The following is an 11,431-nucleotide window of genomic DNA, read 5'->3' on the forward strand; positions in this document are numbered from 1 at the left end:
GCATTAATAGCATCGATCGATCGCCACTTAATTGTGTTGATCGATAGAGCATCAAGAGTATCGATCGCCACTTAACTGTGTTGGTCAATATTCACATCAAAGTTAGGTATACTGTTTTTCCTTGTTAATCATTGTCCTTATGATTTATTCTTCCACCAATCTTAGACTGTATAACACTGGTAACAATGTTGTTTAAGTCTAAGGGAGGTCGTACTAATATTATAATTTAGATTAGCTATTTAGAATAGGGACCCGAGTAAACGATTGCCATAATATCGACCGATGAGAAGAAGTCGATATCGATCGACATAACCAAATCTGCCACGAACAATGACAACACATTTACATCGATCTACATCTATTCCGATCAGGTATTTCGTTCTAACTTGTTAAATTGAGTACTTATGGTTTATTTCTCACCAATCTCCGACTTGATAACACCATTATAGTGTTATTTAAGTCTGGGGGAGGTTCTACTGATACTGTGTTTTAGTTTTGAAAAAAAAAAAAAAAAGGGATCCAGGTAAACGATGGCTCAGCACATCGACTGATGAGACCATATCGATATCGTTCGACAGCGCTTCATCTACAACGATCGATTGTCACTTTATTGTGTCGATCGTCACCGACATTAGCGAGCTGGTATATCGTTCTTACTTGTTAATTATGTACTTATGTTTTATGATTTTCACCCTACCACCGGCTGTTTTACACCGGAGACAGTGTAATTTAAGTCTGGGGGGATTACTAACGACTATCTACTTTATGAGCCTTATTTAAAACGTTTTAAAAAAAAGTTTTTATTGAGTCAAGAAGGGGATATATCTTAATCGATTTATTACTTGTCATCTAACCACTCTTTAGACCAGTCTTAGATCTACTGACTGCAGAAGTACTAGAGATACTAAAGTGGATCAACCTGTCAACTATGTTTGCACTTGCTGAGATTGTTTGAAGGAACCAAAGCTGACCTTCAACACTAATACTGACTTTATTTGCTTGTCTTGGGGCTTGGTAATCACTGGATCGGAATCCTCTTACAAGTCTGGAAGGTAAAAAGTCTGTGTGTTTCTGGTTCCCTTCCTTCTCTCTCTTCGGCATCTCAAAGATCTAAGTTTTATGTTATAAGAGATTGAAATGATTTCTTGAGAGGCAGAGGGGTAGGAGTGTCTCCTGCGACCCCATTATTCTAAATCTCAGGGATGATCACACATTGTGGAAACAAGGGATAGGTAAATTACCTGAGACCCCATTATTCGCTACACTTTGTCAAATGTATGAGTTACAAATGCAAATGTCAATGAGATAGACTAGATGACCTGTGTTGGCATCGAAACCTGTTGAAATTGAAACTAATAAGAGATTCAGAGAAGAGAGATGAGGGGAGAAAGGGATCAGAGAAGACTACCTGTGTGTTCAGAAACTTGTTTGAGTTGAATCAATGTGTTCTTTGATTGATACTCCCAAGGTAAAGCCTACACTTTTATTTTTATGCAAGAAATGAGGTTAGTAGAGGGGATTGTCAGACAGAATCTGTTAGGTTGTGGAACTAGTGGAATTTGGTTGTTATACTAGGATATTGTATAATGTGCTTCGAAGGTTAGGATGTTTAATGATTTGGTTTTTAAAATCCTTCGAGTCCCTGCTGTTTTCAAACCTCTTTCAGAGAGACTGTCTGTTGGTTTTGCTTGAGGACAAGCAAAAGGATAAGTCTGGGGGAGTTGATATACCATGGATTTTACCCATTTTTACCCATGGTATATAAGTGTTTTAGATACTATTTACTATGTATTGGAGTCTATTTAGATTATTTACACGTTCAGGGACGATTTGGAGAAATGTGGTGATTTTGGTGCCTTTTGGAGTCTTTCGCAGTGCAGAACTGCACAGACGCTTCAGATGTTTAGCTCTCGATGGAGACCTTCCCACCGTTGGATTTAGCCCATCTTTTGACACACGATAGAGCTTTGAGTTAGCTTTCCAATGCCACTGGTCTGAGGTCAATCCGCATCCTTTAGCAGAAGTTATGCCCGTTTTACTGAAGAGTGATCAGTCTGCCTCGCGAGAGGAAGCTGTCGAGAAGAGGATTGTATGTCGATCGATGCAACAGAGTACATGTCGATCGACAGGGACATCAGAATGTGGGATGAGTATATTTTATGACCAACTGAAGCCCAGGAGTCACCACAAAGTTACCAAAATACCTTTGACGACCAGAAATCCTATTTATGTTATTTTTAAGCCACTGTTGACGGCTACGCTTTCTACAGTTTCTTTTGATTCATTGTTCTTAGTTTAGAAGAGAAGAGAGGAACTCCTTCAGAGTCCTCTTGGAACTCCTTTGGTTTTTATATCTATTCTATTGCAATTTCATCTACTCATCTATGATTTCTGTGACAACTATCATGTCTGAGTAGATCCACCTGTTAGGTTTAGGGTTCAGATAGGTTACAAGGGATTAGCCCCAAATATAGAATTGCTAAGTTGTGGTATTAATCATTGAGACTATTCTTAATGCTTGTTCTTGAGTAATTAACCTGAACTTGATCATAGAATCATTAGGCACAAGCGAGAGCTTGGTCTCTTATCTGATTTGTCTTCTCTGATCTAGGATTGCTAGATAACAGCGAGAGCTGGTTTAGAAATCCTAGCAAACATATATTGAACCCGCGCATTAAGCCTACTAGAAGCGCGTCGATCGATATCCCGACAGGTGAATCGATCGACGGAGCGAAAGGTGTATCGATCGATACTCCTATAGAGTCATCGATCGACACTTTCTAATTGATCATCCCGACAGGTGAGATCATTGGATCTACTAATAGATAACCTATACAACGAGAGTTAATATGTTATTCTTATAGTTGAGTTCAATAATATCATATTTTAGTATCTATATCATTATAATCCCAAACCTGAATAGAAATCCTAGATCTAGCTACCATCCTTCCATCACACAACTCTTAGTTACATAAGAACAACTGTCTTGTTCACTTTGCCTTCATTTATTTATTACATTCATATTTACTGCTTTATAACTGTTTGCCTAGTTTAATCTTAATATCAATAGGTTAGTATGTGCCCTAGCTCTCTGTGGATTTGATCCCTAAGTACTACAATCGAACCTCTTATTTGAGAGAGTAAGATCACTTGTTAGGGTAATTTGAGTGGTATCAACTCCTCAATGTGAACAAGGCTGTCTCTTATCCAATCTAGTCTCCAATGGATGTTGGGTATTGTGGAACAATCACTTGTGAAGAACCATCCATTGAGAAGACCCAAGCTAAAGTGGTTGTACCTGAGAAAGAAGGCCTTACTGGAGAGTCCTCTAAAGATTTGTGTGATGAGCCCCTGGAAAGTGCTAAAAAGAGGAGGTGAGTAGAGCCACAAAGGTTGTTCATGGCAAGAAGAAGATAGTGAAAGAATTTCATCCTCCACCTCTTGATAACACTCCTCACACTCTCACTTTCCATCCAATGAAGCTTAAGGATGGAGTCATTGAGTACAAGATCAAGTGCAAGAAAAGGTTTAAGCCATTCTCAGGTGCAAAGGCAATCATCACACCTCAACTCCAAGATGATCCAACCAAGCTTCAAGAGCTCCTTTCCCACGTCTTCACCATCACTCTTGAAGGTGGGAAGGATCCTCCTTCTCACTAGTACAATAGAAAAGGTAGTCAAGCTAGTGACTCAAAACAAGCTCACTTGGGAGGAATTCCCATGGTTATCCTTGTATATAAGCTTGCTATTTCATTTCTTTATGTTTTCAATAAGTGTGGCAGAAGTTTCAGGCCAGCTCCAAGCTCAAGCTCTAGACACCCATTACCACACCTCACTCTCCACTTGAGGTATCACTCCAACCCTTCTTTGTACATACCATTGCCTTTATCATATTTTCAGTATCTCCTTCTCTGTTACTCACACAGAGACTGTGTGATTGAAGTGTGGGGGAGGTACCAAGTATTTGATCATGTTTGCTTTGTTGATTGTGAGTCTCATGCATTGCATTGTACATTCATATATGCATATAAAAACCATAAAAATTAATAATTTTGAAAAATGCATAAAGAATCATGTAGTTGCATCACTTGCATTCTTAAGATTGAGTCTAGATCATATATATTGCATTCACTTGCATATGGAGCAGCTGTTGATGATGCCTTGTAACGAACACTTGTTTGCGCTGAATTTGACACCCTAGTTAAACATATCAAGTAGCTTAGACATCTCTTTACAGCCTTGCATGCTTCGAGCCTTGAAAATCTTCTTGAAACATGTTTGCTTGCTTGATATTGGCATTGTTCTTGAAACCAGCTCCAACCTGAATCTTGATTTAAATGAACTTAGTCTCTCTTGCATATGGGCATTTGCATACTTGATCATGGATTTCATACACATTTGGGTTATCTTTTCCATTGTACCACTCTTTGTTAACCCAAATGGCACGCCCTTACCCTAAAACCCTTACCATTCTTTGAAGTCTACATTGATTTGCATGAGTGAGGCCTCTTTTGATAGTTTGTTATGTGCAAAATCTTGAGAGTATTGGGAGCGACATGGATTTGTTCTCATATCTTGCTAGCATAGGGTCATCATTTGAGCTAGCTTCTAGGATGGTGAGTGGGTGTATGTTTCTTAAAGGTTTAATGTCTTGGGTTTGAGAGGTGAGAAAGATGAGAAAGAAAAGCCCTAGGGACCTAGAATAGAAAGAAAAGAAAGCTCTTGTTTGTATTGTTTGAGACCTTCCCCTTATATATAAAAAAAAAAGAGAAAAGAAAAGAAAAGAAAATAAAAGAAAAGAAAAGAAAAAAAAAATAGAAAAGATAAGAAAAGGAAAGATTCAATAAGATAGTGGGGAAGAAAAAATAAAAAGAGTTTAGAGCTTAGAAAAGTGAATAGGAGGTCCTTAGTGGTTAAATCATAAGAAAAGAGAGTTGTTCATTGGGTGAGTGATGTGAGTGTTTGTTCTTTTGGGGTATTGGAAGAATGAAAGGGGTGTAAAATTTGTAATCACTTAGCAATGGGTAGAATGATGAGGATGATACCATGTATGCATGAATTGCTCCTAGTCTTAGATAAATTTTGCATAATGATCAAGCTCCTTGATTCTTGAGTGATTGCCACCTTAAAATGATTCATTGAACCCTCTTTTTCATCCACATTAGACCATTTGATCACCTAGCCAAATGATTGAGATCATGTACCCATTTGTGAGAATTCACCTTGTGTGTGTATGTGTGAATCAATGTGAGGGTTGGTAGAAAGAACTTGTTGGTTGATGAGCTATGCAACTTGTTTAAAGGCATAAGAGTAAGGATAGGCCTTGAAAAGCTAGAGTATAATAAGAGAGTGTGTTCATGGTATTTGCTATGTTTCTTTAGGATGTCAAGTTGAGTGCTTCTTTTGGTTATAAGCTCCCATCTTTATATCTCTCCTCCTTGAGTTTTGAAAAGTTTACTTGAGGACAAGTAAAGAACTAGTGTGGGGGAGTTGATATCTTGCATATTTACATGATTTTTGCCATTCATTCTTTGTACATTTTGAGCATGTAGATTAGGAATAAGGCATCTTTAGAGTCCATATTGCATTCATTGTCCTTATTAGGTGTTGGAGTGTCCTATGGAATTCTTGGAGGTGTTTGAAGCCATTTAAGGTCAAGAATGACTGTAATTGAGTTCTGGTCGAGCTCATATGGATCAAGGCACACAGCGGGTCCTTGCAGCGGGTTACTATGGCCGCTGGGAACCTGATGATTCTCAGAGCGAGTATGTGAAGCGACTTGCCAAACCCACTATGCACCAAAACACATCATCGTCCAGGTCGCATGTAGATAGAAGGCGTAGAGCGGGTTAGTGCAGCTAGATGTGGTAGCCGCTGTACATGTGATGGGTCTGGGAGCGACCTGCAAAGCAAGTAGGCCTGACCGCTGGCCGAAGAACATCATCAAGTCCTCATCACCACCCGAAGTCATACTGAAGTGAAACACCAGAGCGATTGTCTGGAGCGGGAACACGTACCTGCTGTTGTCACAACGAGACTCGGGGCGAGGCCACACACCGACTACACCAAGCCGCTCTCACCCTCAGTATGAAGATGTCTCGAACAAGTGCTGGAGCGGGTAGGTGCAGCGGGTCTGAGAAGCCGATGTAGTTCATCTGAGTTCCAGAGCCGGTTGTCACAGCGGGTTCACAAGGCCGCTCTCACATCTTTTCCTTGGTCGATTTTAGTTGTTTTAAATGGGCATTTTAGACTTTTATATTGAGACCATTAGGTTTTCCAAAGACCATTTAAATATTCTTGTAACCCAAAAGTTGAGACTTATCTTAATTTCTCTTAAGAAACACAAACCTTTTTGGTGAAAAGTTGAATCAAATCATCATTTTGTTCTTGTGTTCTTGAGTAATGTTAAGTTCTTATCTATCTTTTACATGATTAAGCTTAAATCCCTCATGGGTTTAAGAGAAATCATGGTGATTAGTGAGTATTCCACTTTAGAATTCATGGGTTAGGGAGATTAAGGGTGATCAAGCTAGATCGAAGGTGTTTAGGTATAGATCTCTCTTGTTCCTTGCTAGTAGAGTATTCTTAATGCATCTTTTGAGTTGGCCTTTCAAAAGTTGAACTTTAGGCATTTCATCCCCGGAAGGTGTTTGATGAAATGCCTGAACCAACTCTTCTAAGCTTTTTACACACTTTGCCAAAAGAATTTGTTGTTAAAGGTGTTAAGATTGCTAGTGAACTTGATATTAATGATTGCTTTAGTAACATTCAACCAAAGGAATTTGATGCTTGAGTTGCTTTGGCAAATGAACATTCATCTAGGCATAGAGCTTGTTTAGTGTTGTGTCTAGGCATAAGGATGTTAGTTTGATTGAAAACTGCCACCTTTAGTTCAAAACTTGATCACCCAAAGTCTAATCCCTATTCCCATGAGTTCTCTCATCTCATAATCAAAGAAAGTTTCTTATTTACTTGCATTTTAGTATTGCTTAGTTAATTTTCATCTCACTTTTGGATTGCACTTAGATTAAGCATGGACTTGTATTCTTTGTGCATTAGAATCACTTAGAATTGGTTCGACAATCTTTTACACTACAACATTTGGTTAGGGACCCTTGAAAAGTCCTATTATCACTCTGATTTCGATCTTCCATACTCAAGATGCGATCCAATTATTAGCTGTGATTTTTCTTGATTGGTTTCTTCAATACGACTCTGTCAACACGACATTCAGGGGAGGTGATTTCTCAACAGTGGTTGAGCTTGATCGAAAGGATCGTAGTAGTGCCTAAATCGCTTCCTTTACCTGGAAATCACCGAGCTCGTCTGCCAATACGACTTTGTTAACACAACGAGATCAGTTTATTAACAGCATATCCTATATTGGTATCAAGCCATCATCTTGAGTTCTGGATGATAGAATCTTTGTTTATTATTGAGTGTTTTAAGTGTTCTGGAGAACAACTCTCTTAATGATGTCCGCCTCACAACCTTCATCCATCGATTCCCAATTTGCAATCTCCACTCTTCCAGAAAGCAAAAGCCACTCTTCCTCTTCTTCCACTATAAATTCCCTTTATGAAATAGAATATATTTCGGGTGACAAGTTACCCAAAACCACCTTTACTCTAGTAAATCCATATGAATATTTTACAAAAAAGCCTAGCGCCTTCTCTGTTAAAGGCATTCGTGAGCTCATCAAATCATCCTCTAACCGAAAGGTTATGGAGTATGTTCAGTCCAGCAAATTTTCATCTTGCCAAGTCCACGCTACTGAAGACAAACAGTTCATTTCGTTGAACATTCCGGAACACCTACCCAGATTATGGCAGCAGCAAGGCTACACTCATCTCCACTTCGGTGTAGTAAGAATTGGTCTGATCTTACACACCAGAAAAGGTCTACCAATCGATTAAAGTCTTATCATTAAGCATGTATCGGAATAGTTCAAACGACATTAAATGCAGGAACAGTATTCGTAACGCTTTATCCAAACTTTAATGTTTCATTGCAAGATACAAACCTATTGAAGACACTCAAAGTTCATCTACAACTGATCGGAGCACCTATGCAAGAAAAGAGTGTTGCAGCTACCCTACATCACTAGATCGTCTCTCGAATTCAAGATCACGCTTTCGATCTTGTATTACCTTCATCTGACGAAGACCTATATCTCGAAGTCACATCAGCATCTCAGGCACCCAATTCAATACAGATTCCTAGACAAATATCACGCGAAGAACTGATATGACGACTACCAGAATTTTGGGTGACGAGCTATGAAAAGCTTCATCAAGCCACTCGATCGCCCATACAATCCTCAGAAGTCAGCTTTCATTCACACAAAGATGGAACAACGGATATCAAGTTTGATAAACCAAGATCGTCATCATTCAGAAAGAAATTATTCACTCAATTTGCCATCCAAGTCAACGACTGAGACTTCTACGGTCCAGCTCAGAAACAAGATATCCTCAGGCCCTGCCATTTCGACAAGGATGGAGAGATAGTCTATCCTTTCATAGATGACGATGGACATTGCCGCTTTGACGTCTGCAATTGCACTGCATGTTCATACGCTTTTTGGAGCTACGAATCCGATGATGAAAAATGAATACGAAGAAGAAAGAAAAAAGACCCTCTCTACAAGAGGTATCTCGACGGAGATCCTTCTGTTGGTCCGTTAGGCAATGAAAAATACGACATTATAGTCGAATACCTCGACGTGAAGAAAGAACCATCACACGAAGTATTGATGATTAGTCTGAACAACTTCCCTCCACCCGAAGATTTCATCAAATACGACATCGCTCACACCCCGAAGATTCTTTCTACAGCAGTACGCTCTTCTGGACCAGTTCAACTTAGCCAAGCAGAGTAAGTCTTGAATTGGCAAACGGAAAATTCCCTTACTCAAAATCATATGTTATCAGCGTTAAATCAAAAGGTTGATCAGATGACTGAAGGAATTAATAAAAGACAATAAAGCCTTCAAAACTCAATAACAGAGATACATGGTCGGCTCAACAGTCTTCATCAAGAAATGATGACGTTAGCAAAACACATGATGGTTGACACGACTCAAAAAAATAGAAACGGCTAGCCTCAAAAGTCAACTAAAAGATCTCCAAAGAAGCTTAGAAAGTATGATTTACAATCAACGACAGAAGGATTCTTACTTTAACCCTTTATGGAGTACATCATCAGAAACAACCGATGTACCAAGGATCCTACTCTCCAATATCTCTTTCAGGCTACCAAACCCAGAAGACAATAGCACCACTACCCAGGTTTCTATCCTCCGATGAAGTCTTTACATCAATATCTTGAGTTCTGGATGATAAAGGGCCGATAGCATAATTCCATATTGTAAGACGATACTTTGGAAATGCTGAAGAAGCCGTACATGCTCTTTTTAATTTGTTGAGAACAACATGATGTCGTCAATGTAAATCAAAGCTGATTCGAGAAGAGGCTTAAATATGCGTAGCATTGCCTCCTGAAACAATGATGGTTCCGTCTTCAGGCCAAAAGGTAGGAGATTCCGTTGAAGGTGCCGATTTGGTAAACAAGATGCGGTCTTGTATCTTTCTTCTGGTTGAACTCCAAGTTGCCAAAATCCAGACTTAAGGTCAAACTTCGAGAATATCGTTGCTCCTTGAAGGTGTTGGAGAAGCGCTTTTTTGTTTGGTCGGGGAAACTTGAAGTCTTGGAGGAATTGGTTCAGTGGCTTGTAGTCAATTACTAACCTGAGTTTTCCTCTTGCTTGCTCTGCACGGTCGTTGACGTAGAATGCTTTGCATGCCCATGGAGAAGTTGTGTTTGAGACCACTCCTTGCTCGACCAATTGAATGCATTCGTCATTTGCTTGCTTTAGAAGAATCGGTGGCATCCTGCGTGACTTGCTTTCGTTGGTGTGGTGAGAACGTTTTCTTTTAACGGTAGCGAAACAAAGAACTGGGAGTTGAGCCACAACGGACTGTTGCATTTCTGAAGGAAATCTGTATGAGACTCTGCACATAAAAATTTTGTCATTTCTTCTTTGTTTTTGCAAACTTTTGAAAGACCAATTCTTCAACTGAGCATGGTTTCGTGATCCGTTCACTATAGCAACCGAGCTATCGTTCGTTACCCGATTGCCATCGCGATCGGGTTTATGCCGTGGTCTGAGGTCCGTTATCCAAGTGTTTGAACCTATCGCAAAGCTACGATTCTCTTAGGATGCTTGTTTGCGGAGGTTTGGTCCTTTGATAACAAATCTGTTTGACTTTAAGAAATCGTTACTTTCTTAAATCGTTGATTTCTCAAGTCATTGATTAAGAAATCGTCGTTTTCTAAGAAATCGTTGATTAGGAAATCGTCGTTTTAAAGAATCGTTGTCTTAAAACAAGATTTTAAGGAATCTGCCTTGGAACTTCAAAGAGGCCGTTCTCTCAAACCGTGAGGACCCAGAAAACGATCAAGATATCAAATCGAAGCCCTCGCTAAGACGGGTCTGGTGGCGACCGAGCTCGTTCTCTAGCTCGGTCGCTATAGCGACCGAGCTTCGTATGACCCCTTGGTTGTTCCGCGATTGCCAAGCCGCATCCTCGTGGTTCAACGATCTTTTGTTATCTCCGATGATCGTGTTTTAACGAGAACTTTGTTTAGTCGCGGAACCTTTTGCAAGGAGACGATTTTTTAAAAATCGCAGATTTAAAAAATCGTAGATTTAAGAAATCGTTGATTTTAAGAAATTGTTGATTTAAGAAATCGTTGATTTTCTTAAATCGTTTATTTAAGAAATCATTGTTTTTAAAACAAGATTTTCCCGCAAGTTTTTCGTATAAGTTTTCCTTGAAAACGTAGAAATTCTTAAGACGTATATTTTTATCGAATGTTTTGATACTAACTTTGTCGTCAACACGAACCATTGGAGCTTGTTTCGACGCTGCGGACAAATCTATTCAAGAATTTTATCGTAAAAATTAGTTTAAGTAATTTTTACGGGAATTATCTTTTTCGAGGAATATTTTCGAACGTTAATTTTGTTGTGACTGTTTTTGACCCCAACAGTTAGCCCCCCAGCCCGTTAGAACCATGGATCGTAGATGTGAGGTTCTAGCGTGCGATAAGACAAGTTAGGCAAGTTAGGCGAAATTAACGGTTGAAAATGTCCGCCCAAAGTTGTACGTTCATTCTAAGAAGAGTGGAATCTTATAAGATTGGGGCTGCCCTTGATGAAAGCTGCCTACGTACCCTTTGTCAAAAGGGATCAAGCCATTCATAGTTCGTCTTGGAGTTAAGATTCTTATGACATGTTTTCCAGTAAGACTTTATCGTCTAGTTATTTCGAGCATGTTGCTGTCGATGGTATTTCGTATTGGACATTTGTCGGCCGCAAGAGTAGCCTCGGAGGCTGTTTATTTTGGCCAAGTTTGGCCTGTAAAAAA

The sequence above is a fragment of the Raphanus sativus genome, chromosome 3, assembly GCF_000801105.2.
Source record: "Raphanus sativus cultivar WK10039 chromosome 3, ASM80110v3, whole genome shotgun sequence".
In the NCBI taxonomy this organism is placed as follows: Eukaryota; Viridiplantae; Streptophyta; class Magnoliopsida; order Brassicales; family Brassicaceae; genus Raphanus; species Raphanus sativus.